This window comes from Bombina bombina, chromosome 5 (assembly GCF_027579735.1).
Source record: "Bombina bombina isolate aBomBom1 chromosome 5, aBomBom1.pri, whole genome shotgun sequence".
Taxonomy (NCBI): Eukaryota; Metazoa; Chordata; class Amphibia; order Anura; family Bombinatoridae; genus Bombina; species Bombina bombina.
The window spans coordinates 1,089,423,721-1,089,443,893 of record NC_069503.1 but is presented as its reverse complement, the minus strand read 5'-3'; positions in this window follow the sequence as shown (position 1 = coordinate 1,089,443,893).

Here is a 20,173-nt window from a genome sequence, read left to right as displayed (position 1 = left end):
ATCTGTCTTGATTTCATATAGATGCTCTTTTATCCTGTGTCTGGCCTCTCTAGAAGTGAGCCCAACATATTGTAAATTACACTGATGACATGTTATTAAATAAATCACATAAGTGTGACAATTTGTACAGTTATTCATGTCAAAAACGTTCTGCGTTACTTTAGATTGAAATTGCTTCCCTGTTAAGGAATATTCACATGCTTTACAGTTCCATTTGCCACATTTGTAGTGGCCCTTGCAACTTAGCCAACTACTGCCTTTCTTATCTTTTTTTATCGTAATCTCACTGGGAGATAGAACATTACCCAGCGTCTTATTTCTTTTAGAGACACATCTACAGCCATTTTTTACAAAAGGGAAAAGAGCTTCATCTCCTTTTAAAATAGAAAGGTTTCTTTTAACAATATCAGCAATTTGTTCAAACTGGTTACTGTAACTCGTGACAAAAATCGGTAATTCTTTCTCAGACTGAGCCTTATTCTTTTCTTGTAACATAAATTTCCTGTCAATTTTACCTACATCTCTCTCTGTCTTATCAATTAGATAGCTAGGATAACCCCTTTGTAAGAACCCTTCCTTCAGAGCTTTAACTTCTCTGCTATAAATCTCTTCTGCAGAACAATTTCTCTTATATGTCATGAATTCTCCTTTCAGAATTCCATAATTAGTATGCCTGGGATGCATACTCTTCGAATGCAAAAGACTATTGCCTGCTATTTCTTTTCTGTGTAGCCTGGTGACAACATTATGTGTCTCAATATTACCTTTCAATGTGAGATCCAGATAGTCTATCTCAGACCCATTCTTGGTATACGTAAATTTTAACTCTTTGTCATTTTCATTTAATTTAATCAGAAAATCGTCACAATCATTTTCAGGCCCCTCCCAAATAAATAGCAGGTCATCTATATATCTCACATATGTTTTAATATTCCCTCTGTGGGAGCAGCTTTCCCCCCATATGTACTTTAACTCCCACCAGCCCATGTAGATATTTGCAAAGGCTGGTGCAAACGTTGCACCCATGGCCGTGCCTCTTCTCTGGAGGAAGAACTGCTCCCCAAACTAAAAATAATTGTGAGACAATAGAAATGTTAACACCGTAAGTATATAACTTTTGTGTTCAGAGTTATAACAAGTAAATGTATCAAGAAAAAACCTTACTGCTTCTACTCCTAGGTGTTGAGGAATGCTAGAATATAGACTCACTACGTCTACCGTTATCCACAAATAATTGGATTTCCCCTCCATTCCATCCAAAATACCTAGGAGTTGTTTAGTATCTCTTAAATAAGACAGCAGCATCTTTACTAAGGGTTGCAATATTCTTTCAATCCACTCTCCCAAAGGCTCAAGCAATGATCCTATGCCTGATACAATAGGCCTCCCTTGTATGTCAGAAAGGGATTTATGAGTCTTTGGGAGGTGGTGAAACATAGGGACTTTAGGATTGGCTACAAAAAGATATTTATATGTATCTTCGTCTATAATTCCAATTTCCTTTCCTTCATCTAAGATAAGGCTTAAGCTCCTCTTATAGGTGGTAGTTGGATCAAAACCTAATTTTGTCTCTTACTAATACAGGTACACAGAGAGAGGATAATAGAATAGGACACAATCAGGTTTTTCAGAGGGGCAGACAAAACCCAAGAGGAGGAGGCCACATAAGAGGGGGGGGGTACGAAGGAAAAAATCGATACTCCCTGAGAACAAACACACAGCCGAAAAACAAATACAAGATATAACAGTACTTAATGTATCCAATGTGGAGTTAAAGGATATTGATATTCAAGTTCTCAAATATGGCTTAGGTTTTGTTCCCTCCAATAACTTTAATTTGTTCGAAACTATAGTTGATCTGAACAAATTTGTAAGAAATTTGACTTTGAAAAAATATTTTAGGACTAGCCCTGATGCTTCAGTACAAGGGGAGGAAAAAGGAATGATTGCTGAGAGAGATATTCCATTTGAGGAAGCAGCAGATTATCTTACCCTTTTACGCCTTGAGACTGAAGCATCTGGGCTAGAAGCAGTTGATATCAAATTTAAACCTAAAAGTATTTTCTATCCAACTAGGATTAGGGGTCCTTTCCTTGAATCCTTTCATAAGAGAGTTGAATTAGAATTGCAAGAACTACAAAGCTCCCTTTCTAGTTACAGATATAAAAATAATCTCAGTAAGCTAGAAAAAGAAGCAATAGCAGCGTTAGCCGAAAATGAAAACATTGTTATAAGGCGGAGTGATAAGGGTGGGAATATTGTGGTCCTTAATAAAAGTGACTACATAAAAGAGGCTTATAGGCAGCTAGAAGATAATGACGTCTACCAAAAATTAGGTTTTGATCCAACTACCTCCTATAAGAGGAGCTTAAGCCTTATTTTAGATGAAGGAAAGGAAATTGGAATTATAGACGAAGATACATATAAATATCTTTTTGTAGCCAATCCTAAAGTCCCTATCTTTCACCACCTCCCAAAGACTCATAAATCCCTTTCTGACATACAAGGGAGGCCTATTGTATCAGGCATAGGATCATTGCTTGAGCCTTTGGGAGAGTTGATTGAAAGAATATTGCAACCCTTAGTAAAGATGCTGCCGTCTTATTTAAGAGATACTAAACAACTCCTAGGTATTTTGGATGGAATGGAGTGGAAATCCAATTATTTGTGGATAACGGTAGACGTAGTGAGTCTATATTCTAGCATTCCTCAACACCTAGGAGTAGAAGCAGTAAGGTTTTTTCTTGATACATTTACTTGTTATAACTCTGAACACAAAAGTTATATACTTAGGGTGTTAACATTTCTATTGTCTCACAATTATTTTTTGTTTGGGGAGCAGTTCTTCCTCCAGAGAAGAGGCACGGCCATGGGTGCAACGTTTGCACCAGCCTTTGCAAATATCTACATGGGCTGGTGGGAGTTAAAGTACATACGGGGGGAAAGCTGCTCCCACAGAGGGAATATTAAAACATATGTGAGATATATAGATGACCTGCTATTTATTTGGGAGGGGCCTGAAAATGATTGTGACGATGTTCTGATTAAATTAAATGAAAATGACAAAGAGTTAAAATTTACGTATACGAAGAATGGGTCTGAGATAGACTATCTGGATCTCACATTGAAAGGTAATATTGAGACACATAATGTTGTCACCAGGCTACACAGAAAAGAAATAGCAGGCAATAGTCTTTTGCATTCGAAGAGTATGCATCCCAGGCATACTAATTATGGAATTCTGAAAGGAGAATTCATGACATATAAGAGAAATTGTTCTGCAGAAGAGATTTATAGCAGAGAAGTTAAAGCTCTGAAGGAAAGGTTCTTACAAAGGGTTTATCCTAGCTATCTAATTGATAAGGCAGAGAGAAATGTAGGTAAAATTGACAGGAAATTTATGTTACAAGAAAAGAATAAGGCTCAATCTGAGAAAGAATTACCGATTTTTGTCACGAGTTACAGTAACCAGTTTGAACAAATTGCTGATATTGTTAAAAGAAACCTTTCTATTTTAAAAGGAGATGAAGCTCTTTTCCCTTTTGTAAAAAATGGTTGTAGATGTGTCTCTAAAAGAAATAAGACGCTGGGTAATGTTCTATCTCCCAGTGAGATTACGATAAAAAAAGATAAGAAAGGCAGTATTTGGCTAAGTTGCAAGGGCCACTACAAATGTGGCAAATGGAACTGTAAAGCATGTGAATATTCCTTAACAGGGAAGCAATTTCAATCTAAAGCAACGCAGAACGTTTTTGACATGAATAACTGTACAAATTGTCACACTTCTTATGTGATTTATTTAATAACATGTCATCAGTGTAATTTACAATATGTTGGCCTCACTTCTAGAGAGACCAGAGACAGGTTAAAAGAGCATCTATATGAAATCAAGACAGATAACCCTAAATCACAGGTGGCTTGTCACTTTAAATATGTACACCATGAATGTCCTGAAGGCCTAAAGTGGCAGATTATAGAGCATGTACATGTTCCCAGGAGAGGTGGCAACAGAGATAAGTTGCTTCAAAAAAGAGAAGCTTTTTGGATATTTAAATTAAAGACGAGAGCCCCAGGAGGTCTTAACATTCAGACTGACCTCATTAATTTTTGGGAATAGAGATGTACAGTAATTGATTATTTTTAACTGTGCATCATTATTATTTGTAATAATGCTATGTCATATGTATCTCTTCTTTCATAGAGGTTTATAACATATAACATCACTATAGTATCCTTTAATTTGTTATATTTCGAACCTACTTTTGTAGTCTATGTCATTTCAGAATAGGGATTATGAAAAGATGATATTATATTTTGGTATAGAATAACAGCGTGCTCTCATATTTATATTCATATAAGATTATAATTTCTGAATAGTATATGCACAGCTGCTAGTAAAATATATATTCTTTTCAGAGCAATGTTCCTAATATGACCTAGACTGTTAATATTGATATATTATATATAGGCAAACTGCTTCTGTTATAAATATATCATTGTTTTTTGGTGTCTATGTTCCCTTTTATCGTTTGTTAAACAGAGATTTCAACTCTGTGATACTAAAACATTGCCTAAGGGAAGTACATCTTTAATTGATATATGTTTCGAGCCCTAAGATATATAGGTAAACTGCTTCTGTTATAAATATATCATTGTTTTTTGTTTTTTTTTTGTTTGTTTTTTGGTGTCTATGTTCTTTTTTATCGTTTGTTAAACGGCGATTTCAACTCTGTGATACTAAAACATTGCCTAAGGGAAGTAAATCTTCAATTGATATATGTTTTGATCCCTAAGATATATAGGTAAACTGCTTCTGTTATAAATATATCATTGTTTTTTTGTGTCTATGTACTCTTTTATCGTTTGTTAAACAGCGATTTCAACTCTGTGATACTAAAACATTGCCTAAGGGAAGTAAATCTTCAATTATTAAAGGGTTAATTAATTCAATGTATATGACATCAGTGTTCCTCATGTGTATTTAATTAGGCTGTTAAGGTTAGTGCAGCACAGTCTATGAGGAAGGCGTAATGCTGAAACATGTAAGACTGGTGTTGCACTAGCCTCTGGACACTTAGATGTTTATTTTTATTATTTTCCAATAAAAGTTATATTTTAACTTTTACACTGGCTGACTCGCCTACAAGTTTTTTCTTCATACAACTATATAACCGTGTATGTATATCACATCTACAAGGAGAAAATAAATATCAAACAATATTCAAGTAATAACAAAAGGGCATACAAATCTTAATTTGTAACTGAACACATACCCTTCCTTTCTTTAAATAGAATTACAATTGAACTATCTAGATGCATAGTAGATAACAACAAAGTGCAGAAATGTATAAATACAAAATACAGCAAGGACAACCCAGGTTGTTCACCAAAAATGGGCCGGCATCTAAACTTAAATTCTTGCATTTCAAATAAAGATACCAAGAGAATGAATAAAATTTGATAATAGGAGTAAATTAGAAAGTTGCTTAAAATTTCATGCTCAATCTGAATCACGAAAGAAAATTTCTGGGTACAGTGTCCCTTTAAAGTCTTAACAACCTGTAATTTTAGGAAAATTTTTTTACTGTCCTGCTTTAATAAAGTAACAAACTCTGCAACAAGCGGCTTTTGGAAGTCAAAACATTAATAATTATCTCATTGCTTAGTGACATCAAAGCCCCTTTCTTTCATGAGCTAGTTACGTATGGGATATACATTCCTACCAGGAGGGGCAAAGTTTCCCAAACCTCGAAATGCCTATAAATACACCCCTCACCACACCCACAATTCAGTTTTACAAACTTTGCCTCCCATGGAAGTGGTGAAGTAAGTTTGTGCTAGATTCTACATTGATATGCGCTTCATAGCAGGCTGAAGCCCGGTTTTCCTCTCAGAGTACAGTGAATGTCAGAGGGATGTGAAGAGAGTATTGCCTATTTGAATACAAACGTCTTCCTCTAGGGGATCTATTTCATAGGTTCTCTGTTATCGGTCATAGAGATTTCTTCTCCTACCTCCCTTTTCAGATCGACGATATACTCTTATATACCATTACCTCTACTGATTCTCGTTTCAGTACTGGTTTGGCTATCTACTATATGTAGATGAGTGTCTTGGGGTAAGTAAGTCTTATTTTATTTGTGACACTTTAAGCTATGGTTGGGTACTTTATAAGTAAAGTTCTAAATATATGTGTTTAAACTTATTTTTGCCATGATTCAGGATAATCAATATTCCTTCATTCAGACTGTCAGTTTCATTATTTGGGATAATGCATATGAATAAATATTTTTTTTTTCTTACCTTGAAAATTTTCAATTGACTTTTTTCCCTGTGGGCTGTTAGGCTCGCGGGGGCAGAAAATGCTTCAATTTATTGCGTCATTTTTGGCGCAAACTTTTTTGGCGCAAAATTTTGTGATTTCTGGCGCCATAGTTGATGCCGGAAGTTTGTTCGTAGTTACGTCATTTTTTGACGCATGTGTGTTCAGACATTTTTTTGCGCCAAAAAATGTGGGCGTCGTTTTCGGTGTCAGAGGATGTGGCGTCATACTTGGCGCCAAAAAATATGGGCGTTATACTTGGCGCCAATAATGTGGGCGTCATACTTGGCGCCAAAAAATGTGGGCGTCATACTTGTTCCACTTTTTGTCACATTATTTAAGTCTCACTTTTTTTGTTGCTTCTGGTTGCTAGAGGCTTGTTTTGCATTTTTTCCCATTCCTGAAACTGTCATTTAAGGAATTTGATAATTCTGCTTTATATGTTGTTTTTTCTATTAAATATTGCAAGATGTCACAACCTGACCCTGGATCAGAATCTACTTCTGGGAAGACGCTGCCTGATGTTGGTTCTACCAAAGTTAAGTGCATTTGTTGTAAACTTTTGGTAGTTGTTCCTCCGGCTGTAGTTTGTGTTAGTTGTCATGATAAACTTTCTAACGCAGATAATGTCTCCATTAGTAATAATCCTTTACCTGTTGTTTTTCCTTCAACATCTAACGTTCAGGATGTCTAATTCTATTAGGAAGGCTCTGTCTGTTATTCCTCCTTCCTGTAAACGTAAAAGGTCTTTTAAAACTTCTCATATTTCAGATGAATTTTTAAGTGACCGCCATCATTCGGACTTATCTGTTTCTGATGAGGATCTATCTGGTTCAGACACTGATAAATCTTCATATTTATTTAAGATGGAGTTTATTCGTTCTTTACTTAAAGAAGTGTTGATTGCATTAGATATGGAGGAGTCTAGTCCTCTTGATACTAAATCTACTAAGCGTTTAAATTCGTTTTTTAAACTTCATGTAGTTATTCCAGAAGTTTTTCCAGTTCCTGATGCTATTTCAGAAGTAATTTCTAGGGAATGGAATAGTCTGGGTACTTCATTTACTCCTTCTCCAAGGTTTAAGAAATTGTACCCTGTGCCATCTGATAGATTAGAATTTTGGGACAAAATCCCTAAGTTGACGGGGCTATCTCTACTCTTGCTAAACGTACTACTATTCCTACGGCGGATAGTACTTCTTTTAAGGATCCTTTAGCTAGGAAGCTTGAATCCTTTCCAAGGAGAGCTTATTTATGTTCAGGTAATCTTCTTAGACCTGCTATTTCTTTGGCTGACCTTGCTGCAGCTTCTACTTTCTGGTTGGAGGCTTTAGCGCAACAAGTGTCAGACCATAATGCTTATAGCATTGTTAAACTTCTTCAACATGCTAATAACTTTGTTTGTGATGCCATATTTGATATCATTAGAATTGATGTCAGGTATATGTCTTTAGCTATTTTAGCTAGAAGAGCTTTATGGCTTAAATCTTGGAATGCAGATATGACTTCTAAGTCAACATTGCTTTCTCTTTATTTCCAAGGTAATAAATTATTTGGTTCACAGTTGGATTCAATAATTTCAACTGTTACTGGGGGGGAAGGGAACCTTTTTGCCTCAGGACAAAAAATCTAAAGGTAAATATAGGGCTGCTAATCGTTTTCGTTCCTTTCGTCAGAATAAGGAACAGAAGCCTGACCCTTCCTCTAAAGGAACGGTTTCCGTTTGGAAACCTTCTCCAGTCTGGAATAAATCCAAGCCTTTTAGAAAGTCAAAACCAGCTCCCAAATCCGCATGAAGGTGCAACCCTCATTCCAGCACAGCTGGTAAGGGGGCAGGTTACGATTTTTCAAAGATATTTGGATCAATTCGATTCACAGTCTTTGGATTCAGAACATTGTTTCACAAGGGTACAGAATAGGTTTCAAGGTAAGTCCGCCTGTGAGAAGATTTTTTCTCTCACGCATTCCAGTAAACCCAGTGAAGGCTCAGGCGTTTCTGAAATGTGTTTCAGACCTAGAGTTGGCTGGGGTAATTGTGCCAGTTCCAGTTCTGGAGCGAGGTCTGGGGTTTTACTCAAATCTTTTCATTGCACCAAAGAAGGAGAATTCCTTCAGACCAGTTCTGGATCTAAAAATATTGAATCATTATGTCAGAATACCAACATTTAAAATGGTGACTATAAGGACTATTCTGCCTTTTGTTCAGCAAGGGCATTACATGTCTACAATACACTTACAGGATGCATATCTTCATATTCCAATTCATCCAGATCACTATCAGTTCCTGAGATTCTCTTTTCTAGACAAGCATTACCAGTTTGTTGACCTTCCGTTTGGCCTAGCAACAGCTCCAAGGATCTTTTCAAAGGTTCTCGGTGCCCTACTCTCTGTAATCAGAGAACAGGGTATTGCGGTATTTCCTTATTTGGACGATATCTTGGTACTTGCTCAGTCTTTACATTCTGCAGAATCTCATACGAATCAACTTGTGTTGTTTCTTCTTCATGGTTGGAGGATCAATTTACCAAAGAGTTCCTTGATTCCTCAGACAAAGGTAACCTTTTTGGGTTTTCAAATAGATTCAGTGTCCATGACTTTGTCTCTAACAGAAAAGAGACGTCTGAAGTTGGTTTCAGCTTGTCGAAACCTTCAGTCTCAATCGTTCCCTTCGGTAGCTTTATGCATGGAAATTCTAGGTCTCATGACTGCTGCATCGGATGCGATCCCTTTTGCTCGTTTTCACATGAGACCTCTCCAGCTTTGTATGCTGAACCAGTGGTGCAGGGATTATACAAAGATATCACAATTAATATCCTTAAATCCCAATGTTCGATCTTCTCTGACTTGGTGGTTGAATCACCATTGTCTAATTCAAGGGGCCTCTTCTGTTCGTCCAACCTGGACTGTGATTTCAACAGATGTGAGTCTTTCAGGTTGGGGAGCTGTATGGGGATCTCTGACAGCGCAGGGGGTCTGGGAATTTCAGGAGGCGAAATTACCAATCAACATTTTGGAACTCTGTGCGATTTTCAGAGCTCTTCAGTTTTGGCCTCTTCTGAAGAGAGAATCGTTTATTTGTTTTCAGACTGACAATGTCACAACCGTGGCGTATGTCAATCATCAAGGTGGGACTCACAGTCCTCAGGCTATGAAAGAAGTATCTCGGATACTTGTATGGGCGGAATCCAGCTCCTGTCTAATTTCTGCGGTTCACATCCCAGGTATAGACAATTGGGAAGCGGATTATCTCAGTCGCCAGACGTTACATCCGGGCGAATGGTCGCTTCACCCAGAAGTATTTCTTCAGATTGTTCGAATCTGGGGGCTTCCAGAAATAGATCTGATGGCCTCTCATCTAAACAAGAAACTTCCCAGGTATCTGTCCAGATCCAGGGATCCTCAGGCAGAAGCAGTGGACGCGTTGTCGCTTCCTTTGAATTATCAACCTGCTTATATCTTTCTGCCTGTAGTTCTTCTTCCAAAAGTGATTTCCAAAATTCTAATGGAACCTTCGTTTGTATTGCGGGTGGCTCCAGCATGGCCTCACAGGTTTTGGTATGCGGATCTCGTTCGGATGGCAAGTTTCCAACCTTGGACACTTCCGTTAAGACCAGACCTTCTATCTCAAGGCTCATTTTTTCAGGATCTCAAATCATTAAATTTGAAGGTATGGAGATTGAACGCTTGATTCTTAGTTATAGAGGTTTCTCTGACTCAGTAATTAATACTATGTTACAGTCTCGTAAATCTGTGTCTAGAAAGATTTATTACCGAGTCTGGAAGACTAACATTTCTTGGTGTTCTTCTCATAAATTCTTTTGGCATTCTTTTAGAATTCCTAGAATTTACAGTTTCTTCAGGATGGTTTGGATAAGGGTTTGTCTGCAAGCTCTTTGAAAGGTCAAATCTCTGCTCTTTCTGTTCTTTTTCACAGAAAGATTGCTAATCATCCTGATATTCATTGTTTTGTACATGCTTTGGTTCGTATCAAACCTGTCATTAAGTCAATCTCTCCTCCTTGGAGTCTTAATTTGGTTCTGAGGGCTTTACAGGCTCCTCCGTTTGAACCTATGCATTCTATGGATATTAAATTAGTTTCTTGGAAAGTGTTGTTCCTTTTGGCCATCTCTTCTGCTAGAAGAGTTTCTAAGTTATCTGCTCTTTCTTGTGAATCTCCTTTTCTGATTTTTCATCAGGATAAGGCGGTGTTGCAGACTTCATTTCAATTTTTACCTAAGGTTGTGAATTCTAACAACATTAGTAGAGAAATTGTTGTCCCTTCATTGTGTCCTAATCCTAAGAATTCTCTGGAGAGATCTTTACATTCTTTGGATGTAGTAAGAGTTTTAAAATATTATGTTGAAGCTACTAAATATTTTAGAAAGACTTCTAGTCTATTTGTTATCTTTTCTGGTTCCAGGAAAGGTCAGAAGGCTTCTGCCATTTCTTTGGCGTCTTGGTTAAAGTCTTTGATTCATCATGCTTATGTGGAGTTGGGTAAGTCCCCGCCTCAAAGGATTTCGGCTCATTCTATTAGGTCAGTTTCTACTTCCTAGGCTTTTAGGAATGAATCTTCTGTTGATCAGATTTGCAAAGCAGCAACTTTCTTTGCATACTTTTACTAAATTCTACCATGTTGATGTTTTCTCTTCTTCTGAAGCAGTTTTTAGTAGAAAAGTACTTCAGGCAGCTGTTTCAGTTTGATTCTTCTGCTTATAATTTCAGTTTTTTTCATTATAAAGATTAAAACTTTTGATTCGGGTTGTAGATTATTTTTTCAGTGGAATTGGCTGTCTTTATTTTATCCCTCCCTCTCTAGTGACTCTTGCGTGGAAGTTCCACATCTTGGGTATCTGCTATCCCATACGTCACTAGCTCATGGACTCTTGCTAATTACATGAAAGAAAACATAATTTATGTAAGAATTTACCTGATAAATGCATTTCTTTCATATTAGCAAGAGTCCATGAGGCCCACCCTATCAGGTAAGTTCTTACATAAATTATGTTTTTTCTGATGACTTCAGCATAAAGGCCTCTAAATGTTGTTGTGAAAGGGAATTTCTAAGTCTGTTCAGGACATACTTAAGTTTGGAAAAAAGACCTTTCACATGCCACGTGGGAAGAGGAAAGTGTCAGTGTCAACTTGTAAGCATTAAAAAGTGAACTATAAGCTAAACTGTACAAGTTGTAACACAGCAATACATTATAGCAGCATGCAATACAATTTTTGCAAGTCCTGCACTTTGCACTAATCTGACCTACATTCAATTGCTGTTATTCTTCAGCTTCAGATGTCAGATAATAAAGGACATCTTCATCATCATCCTGGTCTTCAACGTTCGCATCAATGTACTCTTCATCAAGAGACATTTTAAGTCTGTTCCATTTTGATGCAAAATCAAGCAGTTGTTCTTTGGATGCAGCTGGATCAAATTTTACAACTAAGCTATTCCAAAGCATTTGAAGGAAGGTGCTGGAGGATGTCCTGAAAATGTTTGGGATCCAAACAAGCTAAATCAGCAAACAGTTGACCATGTGTTGTAAAATGGCTCTGCAGATTAGCGACGATCTTGTTGATTGCAACATTCTAAACCTCTACTCTGAATTTATCACATGCCAACTGTATAGATCCATCTGCTGCAAGCTCACCAGGTAACTTCTTTTTTGTTTGGGGTACTCTGCACATTGGGAAATCTGACTCAACGATAACTTCACTGTCCAATTTCTCCAACTTATTTGCCCAAATTACAAACTTGTCTGCTGCCTCCCTTAATCCCAGAAAATCCTGATGATATCTTTTTAAACTAATGAAAAAGAGATTCCAGCAGCCAACCATATATAATCAAAATTTGAGTTGCTTTATTCCAGGATAAAAACAAGTATAAAAACTTGCATGCAAAATGAAGCATGATGATATTTATATGTAGTGATGTACATTTTAATTACACATGTTAGTAATTCATCCTATTGCTTCCATTTGCTTACAACACCCTTATTTACCTGTATTTTAATTGTCTTCATTATTCCTATTTACTAGGTATATATATGTCATCGCCATCACTTATATGTATATATGTTTAATTTATGTACTCTGTATACCTATATACCAAAAGTGATCTATGTGTGTCAGCATACATGGAGTTAAAATGTCTGTATGTTTGTTTTTAGCCAATCAGGAGGTGCTACATGTTATTTAAATGTATGATACACATGTTTTGTACTAGTCTATGATTACGGTCAGGGAGACCGAAACCGGTCAGACTATGTTCTGAAATTTTACAGCATGTCCTGTTGTTTTTATCCTGGAATAAAGCAACTCAAATTTTGATTATATATGGTTGGCTGCTGGAATCTCTTTTTTATTTAATTAATGCTGAGTGGACTTTGGGGTGTCCACTATTTACTGCAGTTCCATACCATTCATCAATCCCCTTGGCTCATTCTACATTATACCTGCTGGGATATCTAGGATACACTTTGGTTTGCATTACTACATTCATGTTGTTTGGGATCCGCCTGCATTTGCCTTCATTATTGCCTGTGTAAAGGGGACGCTGAGATAACAGCTGGATGTATCGTGTTTGACATGGGATTCCCCGGCTACAACGTGGTCTCAGTTACAGCTCTACAAAGCATTTGATTGGCTGACAGGCGGTCACGTGATGTGTGATCCAACGAGTCACATGATACCGGAAGTACCAAGCCCCATTGTGAACGCCGAAACGGCGTGGCTTTCCTGCAATACAAACCTCCTCAGCTCATAGTTAGCAGCTACATCTTGGGTGAGTGTATCGGTGCCTGTTCTCACGTTGTGTCTAAGGACCTATTGACGAACTGCTCCGGTCTTTTCCTGTACACGCTTCTGGACTGTGCTTTTCCATGTTATGTCCCATTTGATTTGGGGCTAGTAAATCTTGAACATTTAAACTACATCTTTACACAGATCAACTGTCATCTATTTAAATGACTTATCGTCTATGGGACTAAGAGTTCATCTATGATGGGACTTATATTCTTAGGCAGTGCCTAATTGCCATTATATTTATGTCCCCTGACATGTTGTGGTTTATTTAAGCTTACTATTATCCTTGATATACAAATATATTTCCCTTATTGCTCTCTTTATTTCTTATCTTTTTAAACTGTCAGTGGTTTAATTTACCATTCAATATGCTTGTAGTACATCCAAACCTTGAGTTTGCAGGTAGAGAGACAAGGGAGTTATTTTGCTAAATATTAATAGATATGTCTGAGCTGTTAATATTGTGTTTAATTTTTTAGGGACTCTAAATATATGCCAGCCTTGAATCTTGTATCTGAATTGAAATCATTTGAAGATGATATCACTGCCATTGTTTGGATCACATCAACATACGTGGCTCGACTTGGATCATTATAAGAACCAAACACTTTAGTAAGTACTGATTCTTTGGACCACCATTGTGTTTCTCCAATTACAGAAATAGATCTCTTTCTCTCTTCATGACATTTTTCTTGTCACACATTCAAGGTATGAGTCTCGAATAAACACAGCACATGAATTTAGCAATCCAAACAATGATACTGCTTCTACAGACATTTTAGTGACATCCATCATTACTAGATTTAGTACATTTGCATAGCATCACATGTAAATTTGGCCAGGTGCTTTAATAGTTAGCCATGTGGTGAATCCATTATATTGTCCTTGCATGTTGGAGGCACCATCAGTTGAATTACCTACACAATTTGTAACATCAATTTCCATGACTTCCAGAACATCACAGACAAGGTCACACAAAGCCTTTCCAGTGGTTTTTGAACAATTTACCACAGGAACAAGATGTTCATGTACCATATCAGTAACATATCTAATAATAATTGAACACTGATCGAAAACATTTATATCTTGTGTGGTGTCTAGCTGTATTGAAAATATGCCAGCCTCTCTGACTTCCTGAGCAATACCTTTCTTCAAGAGGGAGGAAATCACGTCAATGATATTGTTAACTGTTGTTTTCAAAATCAGCGTAACAAACCTGCCACGTCCGATTACTGCCTTTTGTGCTTTGCTTTTTTTTATCACTTCATCAAGGTAACTTTTAAGCAAATGGTCAAATTTACTATTTACTATTAGAAAATCCAGGAAATTAACATGATCTAAGTTTTCATCTTCTAAGGTAAGGCTGCTTCTGTTGATGCTCTGTAACTTAATCCTCTTTTGCCGATTGCTTAAATGGTTTCAACCACCCGTTCAAGTATAGCACGTTTTCGCTTCACTTCCTCTTTCTTTTCCAAAGAAATGGCTACTTATATCTTTACTCTCCGATCTCATAAGAAAAGGCTTCTGATGTAGAATTGTGAAGGTTGCGTTCTTCATGCAACATTTTCCACTTCAAACCCTTCATCAGTTTGTACTTCAGTGGCTCCTTCTTTACTGTCATCATGGCCTTTATCAATTAAAGCTACATCTGTGTCAGCTATTTCAGAACTTTGTACAGTAGCTTCTGTTGCCCTCCTGCAGCTAGAACTACTGCCTTCATGTGATGATACTGGTAACACATATTTGCCTACTATAGCTTTACACATGCTACTTTGGCATTGGCTTGCATTTTTTCTTCAATTTTTTTTTCACATTCTTTCTCAGCCCCTTCTTTTGACAGTTTTCTTTTACTTTCACTTTTCTTATCCAAGATAAATAGTTCAATAAAAAAATTGTTTCTGTTACCTACATATTTGTTACAAAAAAGTAATATTCCTCAAATTTAAATACAAATAATTTTAAACACAAAATAAGACTTGCACCACCAAACCAGAAAGTCAGAATGCAGAATTAGGCACATCCACTTTTTAATGTTAGTGTTAAGATAAGGTGATCTGATCTCCAATTGTAATGGGTTGCGGTTTAAAATATACCCAAAGGAACAGTTTCTCGTTAATGTTATACACTGCAGTTGGGGAAATAGATTTACAGTGCACTACACCTTTAAAGGACAAGCATATACTTTAATACATATATTGTAAAGTGAATTAAGATAACATAAAGGGTTTAGATGGTATATCTCCTCTCTATATACTATTTTAATGCACTTGACTGTACAATATATGTATTAAAATACATTTTCTTAAAGTGATGGCAAACTTTCTCCTTTTTATAAACAGATCTGAAATGTTAGTGATATTTTAGATGGAGTTCAATTAATCAGTAATAAAGATAAACTATAACTTACTTTTTCAATTGCTCACTATTTCTTATTCAGCCGTATACCAAACATGGCAAGTATAATACTTGTTTAAAGGGACACTCAAGTCAAAATTTAATTTACATGATTAAAAAAAAAGCCAGTTTAAACTACTTTCCAATTTACTTCCATTAAAAAATGTGCACAGTCTTTTATATTAACACTTTTTGAGTCACCAGTTCTTATTGAGCATATGCAAGAAATCACATAATATATGTATATGCAAATCTACTGTTTTTACTGATCCTTTAAGTGACAAAAACATTTAAAATTTAACACCCTATAATCACTGTATTATACCTTAGTGCCTGTCTAAATGTGGTTTACATATTGTGAGATTCAAGCCATAGGTGCCATAGTAGCAAGGACAGACTGACATACACTGGAAAAGTTTTAATAAAAGGATCCCCACACTTGTTAGAAAGATGGAACTCTCCTTAAAGGGTTTTGAAACCCAATTTTTTAATTCATGATTCAGACAGAGCATGCAATTTTAACTTTCTCATTTATTCCTATTATAATTTTTAGTATCTTTATTTGAAATAGCAGGAATGTAAGCTTAGAAGCCTTATCCGGCCCATTTTTGGTTCAGTACATGGGCAGCACTTGTTGATTGGTAGTGCAACCCAGGTGCTGAACCAAAATGGGCCAGTTTCTCAGCTTACTTTTTTGCTTTTCAAATAAAGATACAAAGAGAATGAATATAATAATTTAATAATAGGAGGAAATATAGAATGCTGTTTAAAATTAAATGCTCTATCTGATTTATGAAAGAAAAAAAATTGTGTTTCATATCCTTCTAACAATTCCTTCTAGGAAGGAAAACCTTCTACCATGTCTTAATGTCAGTTCTTACTTCTAGATACACATTGATTTAGCAGAAGAAGACAAGAACAAGTGAGAACTGCTGTATATCACACACTCTGTAAAGATATCCTCATAGTACAACCACCTGGGTGCTAGCATACAAAAATAGGAAACAAGGTAGAAAATGTATTGTTATGATTTGAGGATGAAAAATTACCCCTTCTTCTTCTGAATATATATATATATATATATATATATATATATATATATATATATATATATATATATATATATATATATATATATATATATATATATATACATATTATATAAAACTGTTTGTAGCTATCCTAATTTGACAACAAAATAAAGTTTATTTTTTTGAATTAGGCTAGCTACAACCAGTTTTATATATTTTATATATATACATACACACATATACATACAAATACATACACACACACACACACACACACATATATATATATATATATATATATATATATATATATATATATATATATATATCACACAATCAGTAAAGATGTCCTCATAGTCCAACCCCCTGGGTGCTAGCATACAAAAATAGGAAACAAGGTAGGAAATATATTGTGAAGTTTTAGGGATCAAAAATTATCCCTTCTTCTGAATGAATATATATATGATGTATATACACACACATATGCAGTATACCTTCTATCTCCATCTATAGAAATAAATCATAATAATGATAACCATTACCTATCTATTTCTAAATTATTTATTATATGTCACTGTCACATACTGATATTCTGATAAATTATATGTATGTGACAGACAGTGATTTATAATAAATCATTTATAAATAGATAGTTAATAATTATCATTATACCATTTCTTAAACAAAACACAACCTGTGTGGTTTATCAGACTGAAGAATCTCAGGACTTTAGAAAAAGAAACATACAAAGACTACATTTCTTTATAATGATATGATGAGTCCACGTATCATCTTAATTACTATTGGGAATACCTCACCTGCCCTGCAGGAGGCGGGAAAGAGCACCACAGCAAAGCTGTTAAATATCACCTTTCTTCCCTCCCAACCCAGTCATTCTCTTTGCCTACGTTAGAGCTAGGAAGTGGTAAAGTTAGGTGTTAGATAATATTCTTCAATCAAGAGTTTATTATTTTTAAAGTGGTGCAAGATTGTGCTGCTTTGTCCTAGGGTGTAGCCGTAGTCCATATCAGTCTCTTCAGTAGAGCGGTGGTGGCTTTAGAGCAATGGGAACTGGTGGGACATAATTGTCACTGCACCTCTCATGGATTTTATGCTGCTCTGATTATGAAAGTCTGCAGTGGCGCCCTATCTAGATGACATCCTGGTCCAGGCGACATCCTTTCAACAAGCAAGGTTCCACACGGAAATGTTGTTATCCTTCCTGCGATCACACGGGTGGAAGGTAAATTTGTAAAAGAGCAAGGGTATCTTTCTTGGGAACAATAATAGATTCCCTATCAATGAAGATTTTTCTGACAGAAGTCAGGAAATTACAGATTTTTGATACTTGTCTAGTTCTGCAGTCCACTCCTCGACCATCAGTGGCTCAGTGCATGGAGGTAATCGGGCTGATGGTGGCGGCAATGGACATCATCCTGTTTTGCTTGGCTCCACCTCAGACCTCTGCAGTTAAACATGCTTAGGCAATGGAACAGAGATTATGCAGACTTGTCTCGCCGAATACTACTGGAGTAGGAGACAAGGGATTATTTTCAATGGTGGTTGTCTCTGGATCATCTCTCCCAGGGAACCTGCTTTCGCAGACCATCTTGGGTGATTGTGACAACAGATGCCAGCCTTCTAGGATGGGGAGCAGTCTGGGGCTCCCTAAAGGCTCATGGAGTTTGGACTCAGTATGAGTCTATTCTACCCATAAACATTCTGGAACTGAGCGCGATCTTCAATGCTCTTCTGGCCTATCCCAGTTAGCCTCGGTCCAGTTTATCAGGTTCCAGTTGGACAACATAACTTCAGTGGCTTACATCAATCATCAGGGAGGAATGAGGAGTTCCTTAGCGATGACAGAGGTAACTAAAATAATTCACTGGGCGGAAGCCCACTCTTGCTGTCTGTTGGTGATCCACATCCCAGGGGTGGACAACTGGGAGGCGGACTTCCTGAGCAGGCAGACTTTTCATCCAGGGGAGTGGGAACTCCATCCGGATGCATGGGAACTCCACCCGGAAGTGTTTTCCAGCCTGATTCTAAGATGGGGTCAGCCGGAATTGGATCTCATGGCATCTCAACAGAATGCCAAGCTTCCGAGGTACGGGTCGAGGTCCAGGGATGCCCTGGCAGCGCCTTGCACCTTCAGTCTAGCATACCTATTTCCTCTGTTTGCTCTTCTGACTCGGATCATTGCTCGAATCAAGCAGGAGAGGGCCTCGGTGATCCTCATTGCACCAGCTTGGCCTCGCAGGATTTGGTATGCAGATCTGGTGGACATGTCATCTCTGCCACCTTGGAGACTTCCGTTGAGGAAGGACCTTCTACTTCAAGGACCCTTCCTTCATCCAAATCTATTTTCTCTGAAGCTGACTGCTTGGAGATTGAACGCTTAATTTTATCCAAGCGGGGGGTTTTCAGATTCGGTCATAGAGACCATGATTCAGGCTTGTAAACCTGTAACTTGAAAGATTTACCATAAGATATGGCGTAGATATCTTTATTTTGTGTGAATCCAAGGCCTACTCTTGGAGTAGAGTAAGGATTCCTAGAATTTTGTGTTTTCTCCAAGAGGGTTTGGAGAAAAGATTATCTGCAATTTCCCTAAAGGGTCAAATTTCTGCCTTATCTATTTTGTTACTCAATCATCTGGCAGATGTTCCAGATGTGCAAACTTTTTGTCAGGCTTTAATCATTATCAGGCATGTGTTCAAGCCAGTTACTCCTCCATGGAGTCTTAATTTGGTTCTCAAAGTTCTTCAAGGGGCTCCGTTTGAGCCTATGCATTCCTTAGATATTAAGTTATCTTGGAAAGTTTTATTTCTTGTAGCTATTTCTTCTGCTCGCAGAGTATCAGAGCTCTTGGCATTGCAGTATGAGTCCCCATACCTTATTTTCCATTCAGATAAGGTAGTTTTACGTACTAAATTAGGATTTCTTCCTAAAGTTGTTTCTGATCGGAACATTAATCAGGAGATTGCTGTTCCTTCCTTGTGTCCTAATCCTTCTTCTCAGAAGGTACGGCTTCTGCACAATTGGATGTGGTTCATGCCTTAAAATTTTATCTGCAGGCGACTAAGTATTTTCGTCAGTCTTCTGCTTTGTTTGTGTTTTTTTTCAGGAAAACGTAAGGGTCAGAAGGCTACGGCTACTTCTCTTTCTTTTTGGCTGAAGAGTATCATACATTTTGCATATGAGACTGCTGGCCAGCAGCCTCCAGAGAGAGTTACGGCTCATTCCATGAGGGCTGTTGCTTCCTCATGGGCATTCAAAAATGAAGCTTCTGTGGAACAGATTTGCAAGGCTGCAACTTGGTCTTCTCTTCATACTTTTTCCAAATTCTACAAATTTGACACTTTTGCCTCGGCTGAGGCCGCTTTTGGGAGAAAGGTTTTTCAAGCAGTGGTGCCTTCCGTTTAGGTTCCCTGTCTTGTCCCTCCCGTATCATCTGTGTACTCTAGCTTGGGTATTGAGTCCCAATAGTAATTAAGATGATCCGTGGACTCATCGTGTCATTAAAAAGAAAAGAAAATTGGGGAACGTTTCCGGGCGGCAACCAAGATGGCTGCTTATCTCAGAGTCTGAGAGGCTGAGTTGATATATCAGCTGTATATCT